General features: G+C 40.5%; 1 pseudogene; it reads left to right on the top strand.

Annotated features, from left to right (window-relative positions):
• Positions 1-1,246: 1,246 nt before the first annotated feature.
• Positions 1,247-22,536, top strand: LOC126633866 (sulfite exporter TauE/SafE family protein 3-like; annotated as a pseudogene).
• Positions 22,537-23,075: the final 539 nt, after the last annotated feature.

The raw sequence follows: 23,075 nt of genomic DNA, 5'->3' as shown, positions 1-23,075 counted from the left end.
GAAAAGTCATCAAATGGGACACATGTCAACACCTGGCAATAATGATTTATTTTATTTGAATATTATATTAAAAAATTAGGCCTTGAAAAATTCTATAAATACAAGGCCATTTCATCCATTTCAAAGGACCAATTCACATATACATTTCTCTACTCCTAAATTGGAAGAGAAATCCCCAAACCCTTGAAGTTATGATACTCTAAAGCTTTCAAGCATCCAACCTCCCAAATTCCCAAGAATCCCGAAGGATCAAGAAAGCTCTCTTTATTCTTCATCAAATCCTTGAAGAAATCCACACAACTATTCATCAAGATCAAGCCCCGAAGGCCCTTGAAGATCCGTTCACCCTCGTTCATCAAGATCAAGTCCAAAGGCCCTTGAAGATCTGTTCATCAAGATCAAGCCCAAAGGCCCTTGAAGATTGATCCATCCTCGTTCATCAAGATCAAGCCCAATGGCCCTTGAAGAAATTCACACATCTTTCATCAAGATCAAGCCCCGAAGGCCCTTGAAGATCTGTTCATATTCGTTCATCAAGATCAAGCCCAATGACCTTTGAAGAAATCCACATAACTGTTCATCAAGATAAAGCCCTGAAGGCCCTTGAAGATCCGTTCATCCCAAGATTAAGCCCCGACGACCCTTTGGATCAACAGCTCATTCACAGATCTAACACCTTACGAAGATAGAATCAGAGGATCAAATTGTAAAAGAGATTGTAACCCCAAAATTAATACAAAATATTATTTTGTTCACGTGTTCTTATCTCATTCTTCGTAGGAATATTCGTGTTTACAAATTTGGCACACCCAGTGGGACCATCTCTACTTTTCATCTCTTTCTTCATTCAAGAAATCCAAAGCACACCTCAAAGTTAATGGCATCAAAGAAGGGACAAGCCGTCCTTGCAACCAAGGGAAAGAGCCTAAACACTCCTGCTTTAAGTGGAGAATTCATTGGTGTCACAACCCGGAGCAAAGCAAAGGCGATCGCCACTGTTCAACATGCCATTCCAAAGTTGGTGCCGCTAAAGGAGCAAGGGGAGCATCAAAAGCACGAGCCCGTGATCACCCTAGCCTCGCTACTTGCACCAAGGGAAGAAAGTTCGAAGAAGTACTCCGAGTCCCTGCTTTCCGATGTTGACTCAAGCAGCAACTTAGCTATGCAAGTCATGACCACATGAGTGACTTCAATCGAGGAGCAGCTAGCTCAAATGAATGAAGCGATTAGAAAACTCACACGAACTATGGATGAGAAAGACTTGCAAATTGCTGCACTCGCCAACCAATTGGAGGCACAACAAGATGTGAATGTCAACCTAAAGGTTGATCCACTAAAAAAAGGAGCCAACGAAGAAGATGAGCCTCCGGTGGAGAAAGTAAATGAGAAGCTGGAGCTAGACCAAGCAGCGACGCTCATGGGATCTCTCTCTATCCAACAGCTACAGGAGATGATCACAAACACTATCAAGGTGCAGTATGAAGAGAGCTCACATACCTCGGTGTTGTATTCAAAGCCATACTCCAAGAAGATCGATGCCCTGAAGATGCCGATGGGTTATCAACCACCAAAATTCATGCAGTTTGATGGAAAGGGAAACCCAAAGTAGCACTTCGCCCATTTCGTTGAAACTTGCAACAATGTAGGGGCACAATGAGACTACCTCGTGAAGCAGTTTATCCTTTATCTGAAGAGGAATGCATTTGACTGGTACACAGACCTAGAGCCTAAATCCATCAACAGCTGGGACCAATTGGAGCGAGAGTTCCTCAACCGTTTCTATAGTACATGCTACACTATGAGCATGTTAGAGCTGAAAACCATGAAGTAGTGGAAGGACGAGCTTGTCGTGGACTACATCAATAGATGGCGCATTTTAAGCCTCGACTGCAAAGACAGGCTCTCAGAGATCTCCTCGATCGAGGTGTGCGTCCAAGGCATACAATGGGGGTTACACTACATGCTTCAAGTCATCAAACCATGGACCTTCGAAGAGTTAGCCACTTGCGCCCACGACATGGAGTTGAGCATCGCCTATCATGGAAAAAATGAGCCAATCTCTGACTTCAAGAAGGATAAGGTATTTGCTTTGAAAGTAGACAATCATGGGAGGAAGCCCGCCAATGAAGCTTTTACTATTAACATTACCCTCATTAAAATGCACTTGTTAAGATCTCCTCCAAGAACAAAGCAAAGGAGATAAAGAGAGATAAGCCTTCTCGCACCCAAGACAGGTACAAAAACACCTTGAGGGAGCTAGACCAAAAGACGTACCCTTTTCCTGACTCAGATATGGCTGAAATGTTAGATGACTTGTTGGAAAAGAAGGTGATCGAGTTACTGGAATGCAAGCACCCCGAAGAGATGAATCGATTTAACGATCCCAGGTACTACAAGTATCATTGTATCGTAAGTTATCTCGTTGGTAAGTGTTTCACCCTCAAAGAGCTCATTATGAAGCTGTCATAACAAGGGCGAATCGAACTTGACCTAGAAGACATGGCCGCAACACACACCACTAAGATCGTGTTTGGATCATTTGATCCCCGTTCCTTTCCAAATGATGCATGACCATTCCCGTCAATGCTCAAGCTACACGACACCTTCTGCACAACCATCACTGGGGGTAAGTGACCAAAAGGTACTTACCAACGACGAAGAAGGATGGACATTGGCGACCTATAAAATGATAAGGAAGCCAAAACCACAAGTTACATAGCCAAAGGGGAAATAAGGAAGAAATTACCGCCGCCACAACAACATCAAGCCTAAAGGAAATTTAAGAGTTGCTAAGCCAACATACAGTGGGGAACCTATGGAGTAAAAGCCAAGCATTCCTGTCTCCTTGCAAATGTATTTCCCGAAGAACTTCTTCCAACAGTGCATTACCGTCTCTTGTCACATGGTTAAAGTAGAGATGGTAGAGCCCTCAAAAGGCAAAGCTATTGCCACTAAGGAAGAAAAGACTCTCACACCCAAAGAAGGTTTGCCAACACACTTTAGCATTGAGGAAGCGCTACGATTGCCAAGGAAGATGCAAAGAGCACTAGCAGCAGTCTTGGCAAGTCCCAACGACCACGAAGTGCAAGAAAGCAAGGACGAAAGCTTGAAACTTCGACCGCATGAGTATGCCACATGTTGTGCTGTCCAGGACGTAATCCATTTCACCAACAAAGATTTGCTGCTAGGATCCAAGCCTCACAACTGTCCTCTCTTTGTCTCTAGGTAGGTAAGGGAGCACAAAGTCAACCAGATGCTTGTGGATGGTGGATCGGCCATAAACATCATGCCAAAGTCAACAATGACCACAATCGGCATCAAGGTGGATGAACTATCCCTAAGCCGTCTACTAATCCAAGGTTTTAATCAAGGAGGAGAAAGAGCAATGGGCATGATCCGAGTGGAGATGACCATTGGTGAACTCAAATAAATCACAATATTCCACGTGATGGATGCAAGAACTTCCTATAGCTTGCTCTTAGGAAAGCCTTGGATCCACGAGAATGGAGTAATGCCATCCACCTTCCACCAATGCTTAAAATTCTACCGATGGGGAGTGAAGGTGATCTAAGGCGATATCAAGCCATTCACCGAAGCCAAATCACACTTTGCAGATGCCAAGTTCTACATGGAGGAAAACACGGTGCCCTAAGCTCTTTAAAAAGAAATTAAATCCACGGGCAAAGCAACACCTAAAAATCGGGACTGGCAAGCCCTGCCCAAGAAGCAAGAAGGAGAAGCCGTGCCATTTTCAAGCAAAAATGATGATGAACCTGTTAAACCTGTAACAACCAAAGGGAATAAGACGCCCTCAAAAGGATTGAACACACCCGTCTGTTGATACATCCCGATGTTGAGAAGAAAGAATGGTCAATCCCCGTTTGAAACTGGAGCAAGCAAAGCCGACATACAGTGGCATAAGGATAATGTGAAGTTGCTTAAGACGAATGTAGTTTTGCCTCTGACACAGCTAGGCGACGTTAAGGTTGCAAGACTACCACAAGGCTTCATAAAAGCTCTGCCAAAGGGGGTGGAACCAAGCTGTCTTTCAACCAAAAGGACCGAAGAAGGTTTTGATCCAAACGCCTACAAACTCATGTCAAGGCTGAGTATAACTTCGCTTCCTCTTCCAATCTTGCAAAGAAGGATTCAAACACCATGAACGACAAAGAACGTGACCTTACAAGGACTCAAAAGAAGTTGAAAGACCATTTGAGTTGACAACAACAAAGCTGGAGTTAGCTTTACACCAAATGCACCCGTGATGATTTTAAGCAAAGTAAAAAACGCTAGCGCTCAACACATTAGTGTGAGTATTGAACAAGATTAAGAGAGGCTTAAACCCGCCCCTCGAAGGTCAGTTTTCAATAGGATGAATTGTTCAAGACCCAGAATTTCAGCGCTTAATCACATTGGTGGTCAAGATCGAACTTCCATCTTCAAGAGGCTTAACGTGCCAACATTCCAAAGCTCTGTTTTCGAAAGGTTGTCAAAACCTAAGAAACAAAGCAACATGGCTAGCTCTCCTTCATGACGGTCAGCTTTGGAAAGACTTGAAGACAATGAAAAGCCTTCTAGAAAAGACGGTGACAACACCAAAGGAAGAAAAGCTCGACAGGTTAGCAGAAAAAGGCCACGTTCGAAGCTTGAATCCTTCGAGGATGAAGCACCAATCAATCTTGGAGGTTGACACAAATGTACCACTGAAAGTAAGAAGGCGCACCATTATCCATATTGAACAATCTTCATGCCAACAAGCTCGAAAGGACAACACTGAAGAAGAGGTCCAAGATGTCTTCTACATCATGATTTAAGAAGGCAAAGAAGACGAAATCCTCGAGGAAGATGTTACTGCTGCACCACCACAACTTGAAGATAGGGGGCAAGCCACAGTTGATGATCTCAAGGAACTCAACTTAGGCACAAACGAGGAATCAAAGTCTATCTTCGTAAGTGCACTGTTAAATGCGGACGAGATAGATGAGTATCACCAGCTGCTATTATTGTATAAAGACGTCTTTGCTTGGACCTACAAAGAAATACTCGGCCTTGACCCTATCATCGATGTGCATCATCTTGCAGTCAAGCCTGGAAGGCGACCGATAAAGCAAACTTAAAGACGCTATCAATCTGAGCTCATCCCACAAATTAAGGCTGAGATTGACAAGCTAATCGAAGCAGGCTTCATTCGAGAAATGCAATACCCCAAATGGATCTCCAACATCGCCATTGTCCTTAAGAAATTTAGACAAATATGTGTTTGCATAGACTTTTGGGACCTTAACGATGCTTGCCTAAAGGACGACTTCCCTTTGCTAATCATCGAAATCATGGTGGACACAACCACTGGCCACGAGGCATTGTCATTCATGGACGACTCTTCTAGATACAATCAAATTCTCATGGTTCTCAAAGACGAGAAACTAACAACCTTTCACACTCTAAAAGTTATCTACTGCTACAAGGTGATGCCCTTTGGTCTGAAGAACGCTGGAGCTACATATCAACGTGCAATGCAAAAAGTCTTCAATGACATGCTACACAAAAACTTAGAATGTTACGTAGATGATGTGGTGGTCAAGACAAAGAAAATATCAGATCACTTGAAGGATTTACGAATAGTGTTCGAAAGGCTGCGAAAATACAACCTCAAGATGAACCCGTTAAAGTGTGCATTTGGCGTCATCTTAGGAAACTTCCTTGGTTTCATTGTTAAGCACCGTGGCATTGAAGTGGACCAATCAAAGATCAAGGCCATTCAAAGCATGCCTGAGCCAAGAAACTTGTACAAGCTGAAAAGTCTACAATGATGACTAGCTTTCATCAGACGCTTCATCTCTAACCTTGCATGGCGTTGTCAACTGTTTAGCCAACCCATGAAGAAAGATGTTTCGTTCATATAGGATGAAGCATGGTACAATGCTTTTGAAAGCATAAAAAAGTATTTATCAAGTCCACCTATCCTCGGGGCACCTATGCCCGGGAAGCCGCTCATATTGTACATTGCCGCTAAGGAAAGTTCAGTTGGAGCACTCTTGGCATAAGAAAATGAATCCCAAAAAGAATGAGCGCTTTACTAGCTCAGTCGAACTCTCATCGGCGTTGAGTTGAACTACTCCCCAATAGAAAAGATGTGCCTTGCCTTGGTGTTCGCCATCTAGAAGCTCAAGCATTACATGCATACTTACACCATCTACCTGGTTGCTAAAGTTGAACTGGTCAAATACATCATGTCCAAACTAGTCTTGATAGGGTAACTCGCTAAATGGGCGCTGCTTCTTAATCAGTATGAGATCATCTACGTCCCAGCTAAAGCCATCAAGGGACAAGCGCTAGCAGACTTCTTTGCCGATCATCCAATCCTAGCTGATTGGAAAATCTTAGACAACTTACCTGCTGATGAGGTGTTCTACATCGACATTTTCCCAACATGGATGATGTTCTTTACCGGATCTGCACGAGCAGACGGAGCGGGGGCAAAAGTAGTATTCATGTTGCCATAAAGGCAAATACTACCTTATTCCTTCCAACTAAGTTAATTGTGCTCCAACAACGTCGTTGAGTACCAAGCACTGATCATCGGGCTCCAAATGGCGATCAACATGGAAATCACAACCTTTGAGGTCTATGGCGACTCCAAGCTCATAATCAATCAACTCTTAACTGAATATGAGGTGAAGAAAGATGATATCATCCCATACTTTAGGCTGGCAACTCAATTGTTGCAAAAGTTTCTAGGCCGTGACACTAGAGCATGTGCCTAGAAAAGAAAATCAAATGGTAGACGCACTTGCCAACCTAGCCTCACGTATGACACTAGGAGAAGACGAAGCTGCAGACGTGCGAGTTTGCCAAAGATGGGTAATCCTGCTTGTCACCAAAATGCTACCAGATGATGCAAACGTCATCTCAGTACTCCCGGTCGACGCTGAAGAGTGGAGACGACCGCTGATCGACTACTTGGAGCATGGAAGGCTTCAAGATGATCCTAGACACCGCTCTGAAATACATCGATGAACACCTCGCTTTCTCTACTACAAAGGAACACTCTACCGATGCTCTTTTGAAGGAGTACTTCTGAGATGCTTAGGTGAGGAAGAAGCTAATCAAGCTATGAAAGAAGCACACTCAGGTGTATGCGGGGCCATCAGTCCTGACCAAAGCTACATTTCTAGCTTAAAAGAATGGGTTACTATTAGCCAAGCATGGTGAAAGACTGTCTGGAACATGCCAAAAGGTGCCAGCCTGCCAATTCCACGCTAACTTCATACATTAACTGCCTGAACCATTACACTCTACAACTGCTTCATGGTCGTTCGATGCATGGGGATTGGACGTCGTATGACCAATTATGCCAAAGTCATTTGTTGGAGAAGCTTACATCCTAGTTGCAACAGATTACTTCTCTAAGTGGGCTAAATCCATACCCCTAAAGGACGTCAAGAAGGAAACTGTTATCCATTTCATCAAGGAGCATATCATCCACCGATATGGTGTGCCTCTATTACACTTCTTAGATTTCTATTTATCCTATGATTTCCTTTTCTTTCATCATTTCCAAAAATGGCTTGCCTATTTGACCGTTGTTTTGATTTGAATATTGTAAAAGATGAAGACATGCCTCTTGAAGACAATATCTAGCATCTATCTTTCCTATCCTCTAATGGTCATTTTACGGCTGTGATGAAGGATGATATGACTGCTGCAGTAGTAGCTAAGAACCTTTTCACTCCCAAAGGTAGAAGAGTATTTTCAAAAAGGTACGATGAACTGGTTGTTCAAGACTCTTTGGCTTTCAGTGTTAAATGTGCAAATTCTGTATCCAATATGGGCCAACGCCTACTTACATGAACTCGCCAAGTTGAATAATTAATGGCTGAGGTGGAAAATCTTAAACAAGAAATTAGAGGTCTTAAACACAAGAATAAAGAGTTGCAAAAAATTGCAAAAAATTACTCAACGAGCATGAAGAGAAAGCTCGACCAGCTGTAGGACTCCGAAAGTTGGATTCAATATTACCACCAGAGGTTTGTGACTTTATTTGGAAGGCACCAATTGCCTCCACCGTCTGGTAATTTACTAATTACTGAGGGTTCAAATGATCAACTTCTGGTGCCTCGTCCTTCTGGGGTTTTGCCAAGTACTGAAGGTTAATATCTTTGTGAAAGCTCATCTTTTTTTTTTTTTCGGTTATATATATAGAAAAATTCTATCTATTTTGGTTTTATACATGCCCGAAACTTCTGGTTCAGTTTGTTAGATATAGGAATCTATGGAAACTTTTGGTTCCATGAATAAGAATCATGAGTTTTTAAGCAAAGATGTTTCCTAATATTATATACTTCCATATGAGTTCTCAGGAACCATGGATTCATGCAAGTTTTCTTTACTGAGATGTCGATGGTAACAAAATCGAGTTTTGCTAAGTTCACCATTTTCTTGTTACAGAAAGGAAGAAATTTAGGTGTGACAGAACTTGCGATAATTAATTCATACCATATAAACACATGTCTACAAAAAAATGTTAGAACTCAAGTTCTTAACATTATTTATTCTTGATATTGACATTATTAGAACCTTTAGGTTCATATTTTTTAGAATTCATGTTTATACTTACTCTGTACATGGATTAAGGAACTTATGGTCCTTATTTACATGAATCAAGGAACTTCTAGTCCTATCATTTTATATGATGGAATTTTAGTTCCAATCTTTTTATATGATGAGGATCACAGAACTTTAGGTTCGATCTTTTTATATGATGGAACTTCAGATTCAATCTTTTTATATGATGAGAATAAAAAAACTTCATGTTCTAAATTTGATCAAGGAACTTTAGGTCCTGTATATACTCATCATAACAAAATGTAGTACAATAAGTAAATTAAAGCAGAAGGCGGTAATTCTAGCCACTATAAATAAATTACTTTAAATATATAAAGATTGTGACAAGGGCTTTAATTCAGCGCCATTCACATAAATATCAAAACATAAAAATAATAATTGTTATTATAAGAAGGGCGACAGTGCCGCACCAATCACATGAATAACAAAGTTAATAATAATAAGGAAAAAGTAAATCTTAACTTACTATACTTCCCTTTTCCTTTCTAACCGTGGTCATGTATCAACGGTAGTGTATGAGAATTATAGGACAACCAAACCATTTGGATCTGACCCAAATTTTAGTATGGCATGGATAAGAGAATAATGAACAACTTCAATGAAGAAAGCATTTGCATCCGAGGTCAATAAGTTGAATTCTAAAAGCCGTTAACATGGCTGCTGGTTGTTCAGTGCATTTCGGGTCTATTGTAGTATTTCTAAGATCTGGAATGAATTAACCGTTGATCTTTCTAGAATTTTGATATGTTATGGAAGAGAAGATAAGAAACAACTTCTATGAACGAAAAACTTCTGTTTGAGCACATGAAGTCAGAGTTTCAAAACTCGTATCAAGACTGTTGATTTTTTTTTTGCGAATTTCAAGTTTGTACCTTTTCTATGAGATTCCAATCGACAGAGGTGGGAGGTAGGTAGTGTTGGAAATGTGCCCTAAAACCAATCATATGATGATACTTTATGGACATTTTGCATGTTAAACTAATCTAGTTTAATCCAAAGGGCAAAGATTATTGTTTTAAGCCGTCTTATATAAATGTTATATGCTTAAACAATAAGTCCAAGGAATATGCAATTGGGAGAATGTGATCTAAAGAAGTTAGATTCATGAGACCATTCTCTTTCGTATACATATCCTAAACGTTCCTGATCATAGGATTTCCAATTGGGCATTAACAATCCGTTAAGATCAGTACGTGCTATGTCTTCTCTTAGGGAGAGTGATTGGTCTCAAGTCATTGGTGTGACTGACACCAAGATAAGCATGTAGGTGCTCGATAAAGAATGAGTCAACTGAACACGATCAACAAGGAGTTCTCATACTCATGGCACATGAGAACTCATGGTTGGGATAATGCAAAGTAGTCATTTGACCTGAGGCATCATAGTTGTCTTGTGGTTAGGTCATTGATCTTTGACTATATCAAAGTCACTTCGTCAGAGGGTGTCCATGACATAGTTGGGGTTAAGCAACTTAGCCATGGAGGCAAGTGAATGCACAATAAGGGATCTTTAACCTTTAAACCGTTTAAGGGAGAATACTCTATAACATGATTAAGAATCTCTGGTCAGAGTATGAATGAGATTTAGGAAGTCGTTCCAAATCACATTCAAGGTAATCGTATAAGTAAAAGAATCACATTGGATAGTGGACATGAATAAACTATCAAACCAAACAATGTGGTCAAGAGTATTGTATTAGAGAAAGACCATATTGCATTGTGATCCTAAACTGAATAGGTTCCCTACCTCTTCTGATTAGCTTAGGTAGCCATGACATACTGCTAGGCACTCATGGTTTTTGGAAGCCCCGGTGATCTTCATCAAAGGGAGAATTGAAATGTTGTTTCAATTCACAATCGATCGTTAAGAGTAACAATCGCCCACTGCCTCGCTAAAAGGAACCTAATGGATCGTACACCATGTAAGGTAGAGATTAAAGAAACAACGGAGTTCAGTAAGAACAATTAAATGGTTTAATTGTTTATGGATAGGATTAATTAATATGTTAATTAATCAAACGGATAAGTTCGTTTTAGACCTCGGGTTAGTTTTAGGCCTGAAGGCCCAATGGGCTTCGAATGTTAAGCCCATTGACTTAAGTTGTATGACAACTTAATGAATAAAGATTCAAGAGGGCCCAAACAGCCCAAAGACCATAGAAGGTCGGCCATATTGATGAAATAGGGTTTTGGTTCTTTTTGTGACTTAAGTGAAGTGACTATATAAAGAACTTTATAGCCAAAATTCATAAAGGGTTTCTTTTGGATAAAAGATGAGAACACAAGGCTCTCTTTTCTCTCTAAGTTGCCGGCCACCCTAGAGGAAATTAGCTAGCAATCTTACTTCCTCTAGGTCACTCATCTCTTCATCAATGATCTCCTTGGTGTGGAGACTTAGAGGTTCTCTATTTTGGGAACTTGGAGAATCCATTCTACCATCCTCATCCAAGAAATCCATGAAGCTAAGAAGTAAGGAATGAAGGCCCTATCTCTTGGGTGATTAACCTTTGCTTATGCAAAGAGGAATCAACAAAGGTATAATATTTCTCAACTCACTTTGTTCTTGAGTTGAGTCTTGATTCACCACATTCACTAGGCCTTGAATTTCATGGGTAAAGTTTTGTTTTTGAGTGTATACAAGCATGATTCCGCCTTTTAATTGTTAATTGCATGCATAGATGTTGCTCAAATGAACTAGTTTTCACAAATATTTCCTTCAGGTAGTGCTTCACCAGATTTATGGCATTGTGTTTTCCACTGACATGAGAGATTCTCGTGCTAATAACATGTTATGAAATTGAGGATATGCAGACAATGGAATATAAAGTAAATAAGATACAATATTTACAAGGTTCGGCAAGTGTGCCTACGTCCTCGGGGCAGTAGTAGTACTTTCTTTTTTTCATTTGAAATAATAGGAGTACAAATATATCTCTCATTAATTTTCTTTCTCTCTAGCCTTATAGCTTACTGATATATTTCTCTTCTACATCCTCTGCTACTTCTTCTCTTGGTTTTATCGTCAGATAGCCAACCATATTTTCTTCATTCCACCTCACATTTCATTAGTCAAAAATATTGAAAACAAAAGTTAGGTGATGAACCTCCAACCATGACTTAATGTCCAGAGTCTTCAAATGGGTATTGCTTTTATAAAGGACATTCACACTTCTTTTACAATACTTTGATCAACTTTAAAGTGCTTTTGTTTAAAGTGTGTCAAACTTATATGTGAAAAACTGCTTTTTTTTTTTTTTTTTCACTCTTTGAGGGGCAGTAATTGTTCAAAATTTGACTTAATTGCGAGGTGAAATTGGATATACAGGAAATGAAATTTGGGTGGAAAATTGTGGTGGGTACAAAAATTGGATTCCTAGGGTCTGCTTTTCGGTTGGGATTGTAGGTGGAGTTGGTGGGGGTGGAATTTTTGTTCCAGTGCTCACTTTGATCACTGGATTTGATCAGAAATCGTCAACAGCAATACCAAAGTGTAAGTTCTTGCTTCTTCCTCACCATTTTCCTGTACTCTTCAGCTTTCACCTGCAACATAATCCTCAAACTTTTGCACCATTTATAATTAATTAAGTTAGGCACACACGATCATGCCAGTATCTTAGAAATTTACTTTTATACTAATACAATGTTCATGCAGGAACCAAATCTATTATCCCTCAAGTTAAGTTGCTTGGAAATCAGTCAATCAACAATGTATATGAAGTTAAAACCCTCTCTGATGTGCACACCATCTTGCATGTGAGAGTCGATGACAAATGGAAACATGTTGGTTCTCTAATATGATGGTAGCAACAACTATTAAACACCAAAAGCTTCAGATGTCAACACCAATCTAAGATTTCAATTAGATTCATTGTATCATTTTACCAAATGATGTGTGTGGAATATCCTTATGCACTTCTAATCCCTAGACTTTGTGGATATGACAGTTTTCTACCTCTTTCACCTTTCTAATGTAACTGAATGAAATTTTGAGTGCTTGTTGGTTTGGTCAAGTATGATCACAGATACTGCAATTGCATCTGTGTTTACAATCTAAGGCTAAGGCATCCAACACTTAACCTCCCCTTCATCGACTACGACTTGGCGATTCTTTCCCAACCAATGCTTGTGCTTGGGATCAGTATCAGAGTTGCTTTCAATGTCATATATGCTAACTGGATGATCACAATGTTAGTAATCATTACTTTCTTAGGTAAGAATTATAGAAAATTATGAAATTAAGAATTCATTATTTTCATCAATTCGACACTCCTCAGTTACGTCGAATCCTTATGAAAATGAATCCAAAACGAAATCACGCTAAAGCTAGGGTGTCACCCGTAAGTGGCACGCTGTGTGGCCCGAGCACAGTGATAAGTGAGCAATGGTCGCTGTATCTCTATCGGCACCCGGATGCAGTGTTAAATGAGCAAGGGGGCCATAGAAACTTCTTTTCGAACGACTCCACTCAAAATTGTTTGGGAGCATATGCTCCTATCAACTTTACACAAGACAAAAAAAAAAGTACTTTGATCCTATTGGATGGGGGAGGGTGAAGAAGCTAGGACAGAAGGGTAGAGTTCAAGAGAGTAGAATGCGTTTAGGAACGTGGAATATAGGAACCTTAACGGGAAAATCTATGGAAGTAGTGGAAGTTATGGTGAGGAGAAGGATAAATATTATGTGCCTACAAGAAACTAAGTGGGTTGGTCTTAAGGCAAAGGATCTAGAAAACTCAGGGTTTAAACTTTGGTATTCGAGCACAAATAGAACGAGAAACGGTGTTGGCATCATCGTGGACAAAACCTTGACACAAGATGTTGTAGATGTCAAGAGGGTAGGAGATAGAATCATGGCAATCAAGATTGTAATAGGACAAGAACTCATCAATGTGATTAGTGCGTATGCACCTCAAGTAGGGTTGGATACGAGTTCGAAGGAGAAATTTTGGGAAGACCTTGGAAACTTAGTGCAAGGAATTGCCCAGACAGATAAGTTATTTATAGGAGGAGATTTAAATGGACACGTGGGCAGGGAGACAGGCAACTATGGAGGTTTTCATGATGGCCATGGTTTTGGGGAAAGAAATGAGGATGGGGAAGCTATCTTGGATTTTGCAATGGCATATGATCTCTTCTTAGCCAACACCTTCTTTAAAAAAAGAGTAGAACATGTGATCACCTACAAGAATGGGTCGTCAAAAACACAAATAGATTTTCTTCTAATGAGGAAAGGGGATCGTATAACTTGTAAGGATTGCAAAGTTATACCGGGAGAGAGCTTGGCTAATCAACATCGCTTGTTGGTGATGGATGTACATATCAAAAGAGTGAGAAAAAAGAACAAGCCTTGGAAGTGCCCAAGGACTAGATGGTGGAATCTAAAAGGAGAAAAACAAGCCATAAAGTAATCACCCAGTGTGTGTGGGATAGAAAGGGGGAAGCTAGCCAAAGGTGGGATTCCATGGCTAGTTGTATCCGAAAAGTAGCAAAAGAGGTATTAGGAGAGTCCAAGGGCTTTGCTCCATACCAAAGGGAATCTTGGTGGTGGAATGAGGAGGTACAAACAAAGGTGAAGGCTAAGAAGGAATGTTGTAAAGCCTTATACAAGGACATGACCGATGAAAATGGTGAAAGGTATAGAAGAGCGAAGCAAGAGGCGAAGAAAGCTGTGAGAGAAGCTAAGTTAGCGGCTTATGACGATATGTATAAGCGACTAGATACCAAAGAGGGAGAGTTGGATATCTATAAACTAGCTAGAGCAAGGGAAAAGAAGACAAGGGACTTAAACCAAGTGAGGTGAATCAAGGATGAGGATGGAAAGGTTCTTGCTACAGAGAACGCGGTCAAAGACAGATGGAGAAGTTATTTTCATAATCTTTTCAATGAAGGACATGAAATGAGTACTTCTTTAGGGGAGTTGAGTAACTCAGAAGAGTGTAGAAACTACTCATTTTATCGTCGAATTAGGAAGGAAGAAGTGGTTGGAGCTTTGAAGAAGATGAAGCATAGAAAAACAGTAGGCCAAGACGATATACCGATCGAAGTGTGGAAAGTCTTGGGAGAGACAGGTATAGCATGGCTCACTGACCTTTTCAATAGGATTTTGAAAATGAAGAAGATGCCAAATGAGTGGCGAAAGAGCACTTTGGTGTCTATCTACAAGAATAAGGGCGACGTACAAAATTGCATGAACTATAGGGGTATTAAGCTAATGAGTCATACAATGAAGCTCTGGGAGAGAGTCATTGAGCATAGATTGAGGCAAGAAACACGGGTTTCGGACAACCAATTCGGGTTCATGCCAGGGCGCTCAACCATGGAGGCAATCTATCTCTTACGAAGATTGATGGAAATATATAGAGATGGGAAAAATGATTTACACATGGTCTTTATAGATTTGGAAAAAGCGTATGATAGGGTCCCAAGGAGGATTGTAGAGAAGAAATGAGTACGAGTAGCATATATCCAAGCTATAAAGGATATGTATGAAGGAGCAAAGACTGCTGTAAGAACTCATGAACGACAAACCGAAAGCTTCCCCATAACTATAGGATTACATCAAGGCTCATCCTTAAGTCCTTACCTTTTTGCGTTGGTAATGGATGAGTTAACATGACATATTCAAGATGATATTCCTTGGTGTATGCTTTTCGCAGACGATATAGTGTTGATAGATGAAACTCAGGAAGGGGTAAATGCGAAGCTTAACCTTTGGAGAAAAGTGTTGGAATCTAAAGGTCTTCGCCTAAGTCGATCAAAGACAGAATATATGGAGTGCAAGTTCAGTGCAAATGGAGGCCAAAATGAGTTAGGGGTGAGGATCGGAGATCAGGAAATACCAAAGAGCGATCGTTTTTGCTACTTAGGATCTATCTTGCAAAAGAACGGAGAATTAGATGGAGATCTTAACCATATAATACAAGCTGGATGGATGAAATGGAAGAGTGCATCCGGCGTATTGTGTGACCGCCGTATGCCACTGAAGCTCAAGGGAAAATTTTATAGACGGCAATAAGGTCGGCGATGCTGTATGGCACAGAATGTTGAGCGGTGAAGCATTAACACGTACACAAAATGGGTGTAGCGGAGATGAGGATGCTTCGTTGGATGTGTGGGCACACGAGAAAGGATAAGATTAGGAATGAGGATATCCGAGGTAAAGTAGGAGTAGCCGAAATTGTAGGAAAGCTGAGAGAAAATCGGTTACGGTGGTTTGGACATGTGCAAAGAAGGCCTACTGACATTCCGGTTAGAAGATGCGACTACGGGACAGAGGTTCAAGGCTGAAGGGGTAGAGGAAGACCTAGGAAAACTTTGGAAGTGACTCTAAAAAAAGACTTAGAGTACTTGGATCTAACGGAGGACATGACACAGGACTGAGCACAATGGCGTTCTAAGATTCATATAGCCGACCCCACTCAGTGAAGAAGGCTTTGGTATTTAACACAATACGTTGAAATGAAGCAAAGCTTATTTATTGATATCTCCAATAAGTTACAAATATGTACATATACATGAGTCAAAATAAACAAACAAGAGGGAGCCTTCACAAAGGTTGCTTAGGAGAAGTCTCAGCAATCGGTAGAGCCCCAGAAAGAGAAGGCACCGGAGGGGGATCATTCGAAGCCTCAGTACTGGACAAAACCCTAGAAGGAGGAGGCATCAGAGGTTGATCATTTGGAGCTTCATTACGCGGTACAGCCCTAGAAGACGAAGGTAATAAATGCCTTTGGAACAAACCCACAAACCGCTGATGATCAAGTAAAACCTGACCATCAGATTCCTTCATCTGGTCAAGCTTCCTCTTCATGTTTGTAGCATAGTCATGTGCGAGCCGGTGCAACTGTTTATTCTCATGCTTGAGCCCTCTAATCTCCTGTTTGAGACTCATCACTTTAGCCGCCAATGATTCAACGTGGCGGGTTCGAGCAAATAGGCGTTGGGCCATATTAGACACAAAACCTGCACACTGAACACTCAGAGCCAGAGAATCCTTAACAGCCAACTCATCAAACCATTTGGAAAGTAGTCTGTTATCTTTGAGAGTGAGAAGGTTCCTGGCCACCACAGCGGTCATATCATTCTTTATCACGGAATCCCCAATGGTAAGAGGACCAGTAGGGGATAAGAAGGATGGGCGCCATATGTTGTCTGGAGAAGGCGTGGCTGCCTCTTGAACAAGGTTCAAGTCAAAACGACAGTTGGAGGAGCCAAACATTTTCAAAGGTGTTGAAGAGAGAAGAGGTCGGACAAATCAAGATCTTAGAAGTGCAAGAAGGGAGCTTCTACTGGTGGAGATTCAAGTGTGCTTTGGAACTTAATGCCAACCTCTATAAAAATCTGCACTCGATGGAGCTTCAGAAATCGAAGAGGCGCCTGCCCAGAAATCGAAGAAGAGTTTGCTTTCTCAAAAGCTGGGCTGCTTAGAGACCACGAGGGCCGATCTCAGAAATCGAAGAGGCGTTTGCTTTCTTAAAAGCTGGGCTGCAAAGACCACGAAGGCCAATCTCAGAAATCGAATAGGCGCTTGCTTTCTCAAAAGCTGGGCTGTTCAGAAACCACGAGGGCCGATCTCAGAAATTGAAGAGGCACCTGCTCTTTTCAGCCTTGTCAACACCTGTCACATGCACACTCAGCTTTGCTGAAATTATGGGCATTCTGTTGAAGATTTCTGGTGAAGTAGAAAGCACGTGAATCTTACTGTTCAATCATCCACTTTCCACACGCACCATCAGCTCATGGGTACCACATATAACTTTGCCAAAGATCTCTGATAAAGTTTAGACACGTAAAGCTTGCAGCTCTCACTACATCGCTATGACCAAGAAGGGTAAAAGAATAGCAAAGAAACAGCACTAACAAAGTTTAGACACATAAATTTTGAAGGTCTAGCTACCATATTATTACCCACAAGGGTAAAGGAATAGCACCACTGCTGGATAATTGGAAAGTCCCTATGAGTCAACCTCTGTGCTCTGTGGCAAGGTAGACTAGTAAACATGCCCAACCTTTACTCACATTCGAGAAAACACTCCCAACAAGATTGCTTACTCCAAAATCTAAGAGGCACCGCCCTTCGAATCTCGAGAGCCAGACTCCCAACATGATTACTTTCTCAAAATTCAAAGAGACACCGCTCTCTGAATCTCGAGAGCCAGACTCCCAGCAGGATTGCTTTCTCAAAAATCAAAGAGGCATCGTTCTCCGAATCTCGAGAGCCAGATCCTTGACAGGATTGCTTGTTCGAAAACCGAAGAGGCACCGCTTTCCCAACTTCGAGAGCCAGATCTCCTTGGATAAAGCTTGTCTGTAATCTTCACACGCAGCATCAGCTTTCCAGATACCACATACCACTTTTTCAAAGTGCTCTGACACACGTGAAGCTGGCAACTCCTACTACCGTGCTATGACCAAGCAGGGTAAATGAATAGCATTACTACTTGTTATTAGGGAGACTCCTATATATGTCGACCTCCATCCTCAACGGATAGGCAGACCTGCAAAAATGCTCAACCCTTCCTCATATCTGAGAGGGCACTCCTAACGAAGCCTCTCGAAATACTCAGCTTTCTTTCCCCCCGATAATACCTCTGCAAACAAGTTACACCAGAGCAAGAATATCTCATATCATCAGGGTTAAAATCAAGAGTATCCCATATCATGCTTTTTCTCTGTCTTTTCCTTTGGCCTTGTTCTTACCTGCAAGACAAGGAGAAAGAGAGCAATCAGTCAGCACTTGGAATCAAGCTTCCAGTCAGGAACTGACTGCGTGGAACCCCTTACCTGATTACTTACCTGGCATTGCTCTCGAGTACTCATCTTCAACATCTTATGCTTCCAGAGAAGATACCACATCTGCCTGAGGAACAGATAGGGAAAGTGAGAAAGATACAAGGAAGCATGTGGAGGCAAGCGTAACAGAACACGTACCGATACATCCACTATTTTGTCAACAGCAAAAGTATCCCATATCAGCAGGGTCGAACGTACTCTAGATTTGATGGACTTGTTTTGACCCTCAAATTCTTCAGTCGACCTTATACTCTGGAGGAAACCAGAAAACCTTCCAGCCCAGTTCAAGAATAAGCTTGTGGAAAGTTACTTCTTCAAAAGCAAAAGTATCTCATATCATCTATTCTCCTTTTTCTTCTCTTTATCCTTCATGCTGCCTGCAAGATAGGGAGAATGAGAACAATCAGCCGAAACTCGAAATCAAACTTCTGATCTGGGACTGATTGCTTGGAGCTCTGATTGCTTACCTTGTCTGTCACCTCTTTCAGCAGATCTTCTAGCTCGGCGACTTGGGGGACTCCTACTACATGGTTTGTATCGCGCTTGACCAAACGTGAAACTACAAGTAAGCTTCAAGTGAAATTGATACATTACCTTGTGCATCTCCACCAGTTAACGATACCACCCCTGGATGGAGGAAGAGTACTTCCAGAGAAGATGCCACATCTACCTATGAGATAGATAAGGCAAGTGAAGACGATACCACACTTTGGTACTTAAAAGTTTCGTGATTACGAGATCATTCTCCCACACTATTTCCTAATGTCATTTGTACTAAATCATTCACTTGTACTCACTAAAGGAGAGCTTGAACCTATGTATTGTGAAAACCCTTCACAATTAATGAGAACTCCTCTACTCCGTGGACGTAGCCAATCTGGGTGAACCACGTACATCTTGTGTTTTGCTTTCCTATCTCTATCCGTTTACATACTTAACCACACTAATGACCAGAGCAATCTAGCAAAGATCACAAACTTATTACTTTCTGTTGTACCAAAGTCCTCACTGATTTTGTGCATCAACAATCCTTAAGTCCTTACCTTTTTGCGTTGGTAATGGATGAGTTAACAGGACATATTCAAAATGATATTCCTTGGTGTATGCTTTTCGCAAACGATATAGTGTTGATAGATGAAACTCAAGAGGGGTAAATGCGAAGCTTAACCTTTGGAGAGAAGTGTTGGAATCTAAAGGTCTTCGCCTAAGCCGATCAAAGACAGAATATATGGAGTGCAAGTTCAGTGCAAATGGAGGCCAAAATGAGTTTGGGGTGAGGATCGGAGATCAGGAAATACCAAAGAGCGACCGTTTTCGCTACCTAGGATCTATCTTGTAAAAGAACGGAGAATTAGATGGAGATCTCAACCATAGAAAACAAGCTGGATGGATGAAGTGGAAGAGTGCATCCGGCGTGTTGTGTGACCGTCATAGGCCATTGAAGCTCAAGGGAAAATTTTATAGGACGGCAATAAGGTCGGCGATGCTGTATGGCACAGAATGTTGGGCGGTGAAGCATCAACACGTACACAAAATGGGTTTGGACATGTGCAAAGAAGGCCTCCTGACGTTCCGGTTCGAAGATGTGACTACGGGATAGAGGTTCAGGGCCGAAAGGGTAGAGGAAGACCTAGAAAAACTTGGGAAGAAACCGTAAGAAAAGACTTAGAGTACTTGGATCTAATGAAGGACATGACACAAAACCGAGCGCAATGGCGTTCTAGGATTCATATAGCTGACCCCACTTAGTGGGAAAAGGCTTTGTTGTTGTTGTTGTTGTGGACAACTTCTTTGATTCGTATAGTGATCGCATTTTGATGACATGCAAGTACATCGAGTAGGGCATTCTTCAAGGGCACTGAGACATGGAAAGAAGAAACTACAATAAAAAGGGTCATCTTAAATTTTGTTAGTTTAATTTGTACATATGGCATAACTCTGGTTTGGTATTGCTATGTTTGAAAAAAAAGCTGTTGTGAGAATAAGCGGCTATGAAATAAATCAGCAGTGTTTGATAAACTTTTTTGTAAAAGTGTTTTAGGAAAAAAAAGCAGTCTGATAATGGGTCTTTTCATTAAAGGAGCACTGTAGCTCCGTGTGCTTTGAAAAAAAGCCAGTTTTCCAAAGCTGCAAATAGCAGCTTCAACTTTTTCCTTTGATTTCAGCTTATTCTCACAGCAGCTTCCAAAATAAGCCCCTTTTTTTTTTTCAGTTTACCAAACACCTAAAACCCTCACAGCTTTTTTTCATGGGTGCTTTTTTTTTAAGCACCTCACTCCCAAACCACCCCTTAATTCATATTGGCTCAACTAGTTTTCCATTTTTTCAGGAGGCTGCTAGACGAACGCAGTCAAATGGTGAGTTGATCTATCATTATTAATTCTTTGGTGGCAATGACCTTTTACCTACTCAAATTTAGATGCCTAATTTTTTTTTATGCAGGTGATGATTCTAGTGCAGAAGCTGAATACAAGCCTCAACCTGGTGGCCCAAACAACGGTACTCCAACAGAAACCAGGGAATCCAAAAGAACAGACGTAGGGTTCTTTGTAGCCTGAGCTTTCCTTGATGCATGGTTTTAGAGACTGACATTCTTTAACCTTCTCGGGTTTCTATCTTTGAGAATCTTTGCTAGAAGGAACTACTGATTCTTTTAGCTGTCTGGATTATAATACTTGCATTGCAGACCGCTAAGGTAATACCTACAATGTGGATGATTTTTGTTATTATTAATACTTTCCTTTGCTTTTATTTATTCGTTGATTCAATTTTTAAGAAACTTTTCTGTTGGCACAGGATTATACCACAACTTGTTCAGCTGCATATTGGGCATGTAATCTCTTGCAGCTATCTGCCTTTCATGTCCCTTAGAATTGGAAGAAAACATAAGCCTTCATCTTCTATTTTTCACGCTTCAAATACAACCCTCATTTGAGCTTTATTTTTTGTTTGAAACCATCATGGCACCATATATGTTTGGCCTTCAATCTCCTCAAATGAATTCTTAGATCCCCATGGCTTTCGGAGTAACTATATTAGAGGCAGTTAAACTATACAAAGGACACAGTGTGATTGCGTCTCGGGCAGAATCAAACACAAATTGGAAAGTGCACCAGCTTGTTTTTTGTAGTGCTTGTGGCATCATACTGATTATAGCTGGTATATTTGGTGGATTGCTTGGTCTTGGTGGAGGCTTCATTTTAGGTCCAGTTATTCTGGAGCTAGGAATCCCACCTCAGGTGAGTTTTATATTTGTGAAGTAGTTGATTTCGTATTTACTGAATTTACTGATTATGGTTCAATCCAAAAACTTGAAATTATTATAGAGGGTGGAGTCAGTTTTTACGGTAAAACACAACAGGAAGTGCGAAAACTTTCACTTAAAACAGCTCAAAATATTTTATACACAGAAACACATTTTTCACTCAAAACCGACACACTATTTGAGAACTTTGATGCAGGTCTCAAGTGCCACAGCCACATTTGCCATGACATTTTCTGCCTCCATGTCTGTTGTAAAGTACTACCTTCTCAATTCCTTACGGAAATCGTCTTAGCCATCCAAGTTGCTGCCAGTTAAAAAAAAAATGAAATGGCAGGGAGAGGAAATTTATTTTTCAATAATTTGATGTTTGCTCAAAAATTTCTCTTGCAGCTCTCCACTTTACTGCTGTGGCCACATTTTCAGCCGTAGCAGGGCAATATGTGGTGAGAAAGGTAGTCAGTATTTTAGGGAGAGCATCTATAATTATCTTCATTCTTGCCTTCACAATCTCTGTGTTGAATTTTTCAGGTCCACACATCAAGGGTTCCAGTCCAACAAACTAGACCTGGCATTCGTGTCGTGTTTTCTGTGTTCGTGTCGTTTTCGTGTCATACCCGATATCTTAACGGGTCGTGTCGTGTAACACCCGTTAAAATAAACGGGTAAAATGACCCGACCCGATAATATTAACAGGTAATATGACCCGACCCGTTACCCGTTAAGGAAAATATATTTTAAACCAATAAATAATCAAATGAAAAACATAATACTAAATAAGTATATACATTCCATATTATCACATCCAAAACATAAAAACGCAATTTTGTTTTAAGTATATTTTCGCTTACCTAAAGTCTTTAATAGTTTTTTAATTAATGTAGAAGTGTAAAAAAATATAGAAACAATATATAAACACTCGTAATGACAAGCTTTTTTCAACGATCCAACCGTCAAACTTATTTGTACACATTCCAAGATTGCATACGTAAAAAATTGTAAAAAAAAAAACATTCAAATATTACGTAACGGAACAAAAGTTATCGACGGTTCTAAACGAAAAATCACAATTTAACGGTTATTTTAGCTCCGATTTTGATGATTTTTTTACAGATACACTCCTCGACCCTATAAGAATGTAATGAATAAATTTGATCTTTAATTTAAAGTATTTACACTAGCAGATACCACAAAAACTTATTTTATACTTAATAGAAGTATAATATTAACTTTAAGTGTTTGTTTAATCTATTGTTTTGACGCAATATGCATTCTACGAAACTTTTTTCAATGATCCAACCATCAAACTTATTTGTACACATTCCAAGATCGCATACATAAAAAATCGTAAAAAAAAAACATTCAAAGATTACGTAACGGAACAAAAGTTTTCGACGG

This window comes from Malus sylvestris, chromosome 9, assembly GCF_916048215.2.
Source record: "Malus sylvestris chromosome 9, drMalSylv7.2, whole genome shotgun sequence".
Lineage (NCBI taxonomy): Eukaryota > Viridiplantae > Streptophyta > Magnoliopsida > Rosales > Rosaceae > Malus > Malus sylvestris.
The sequence above is the reverse complement of the archived record's forward strand: the minus strand, read 5'-3'. Positions and strand labels throughout refer to the sequence as shown.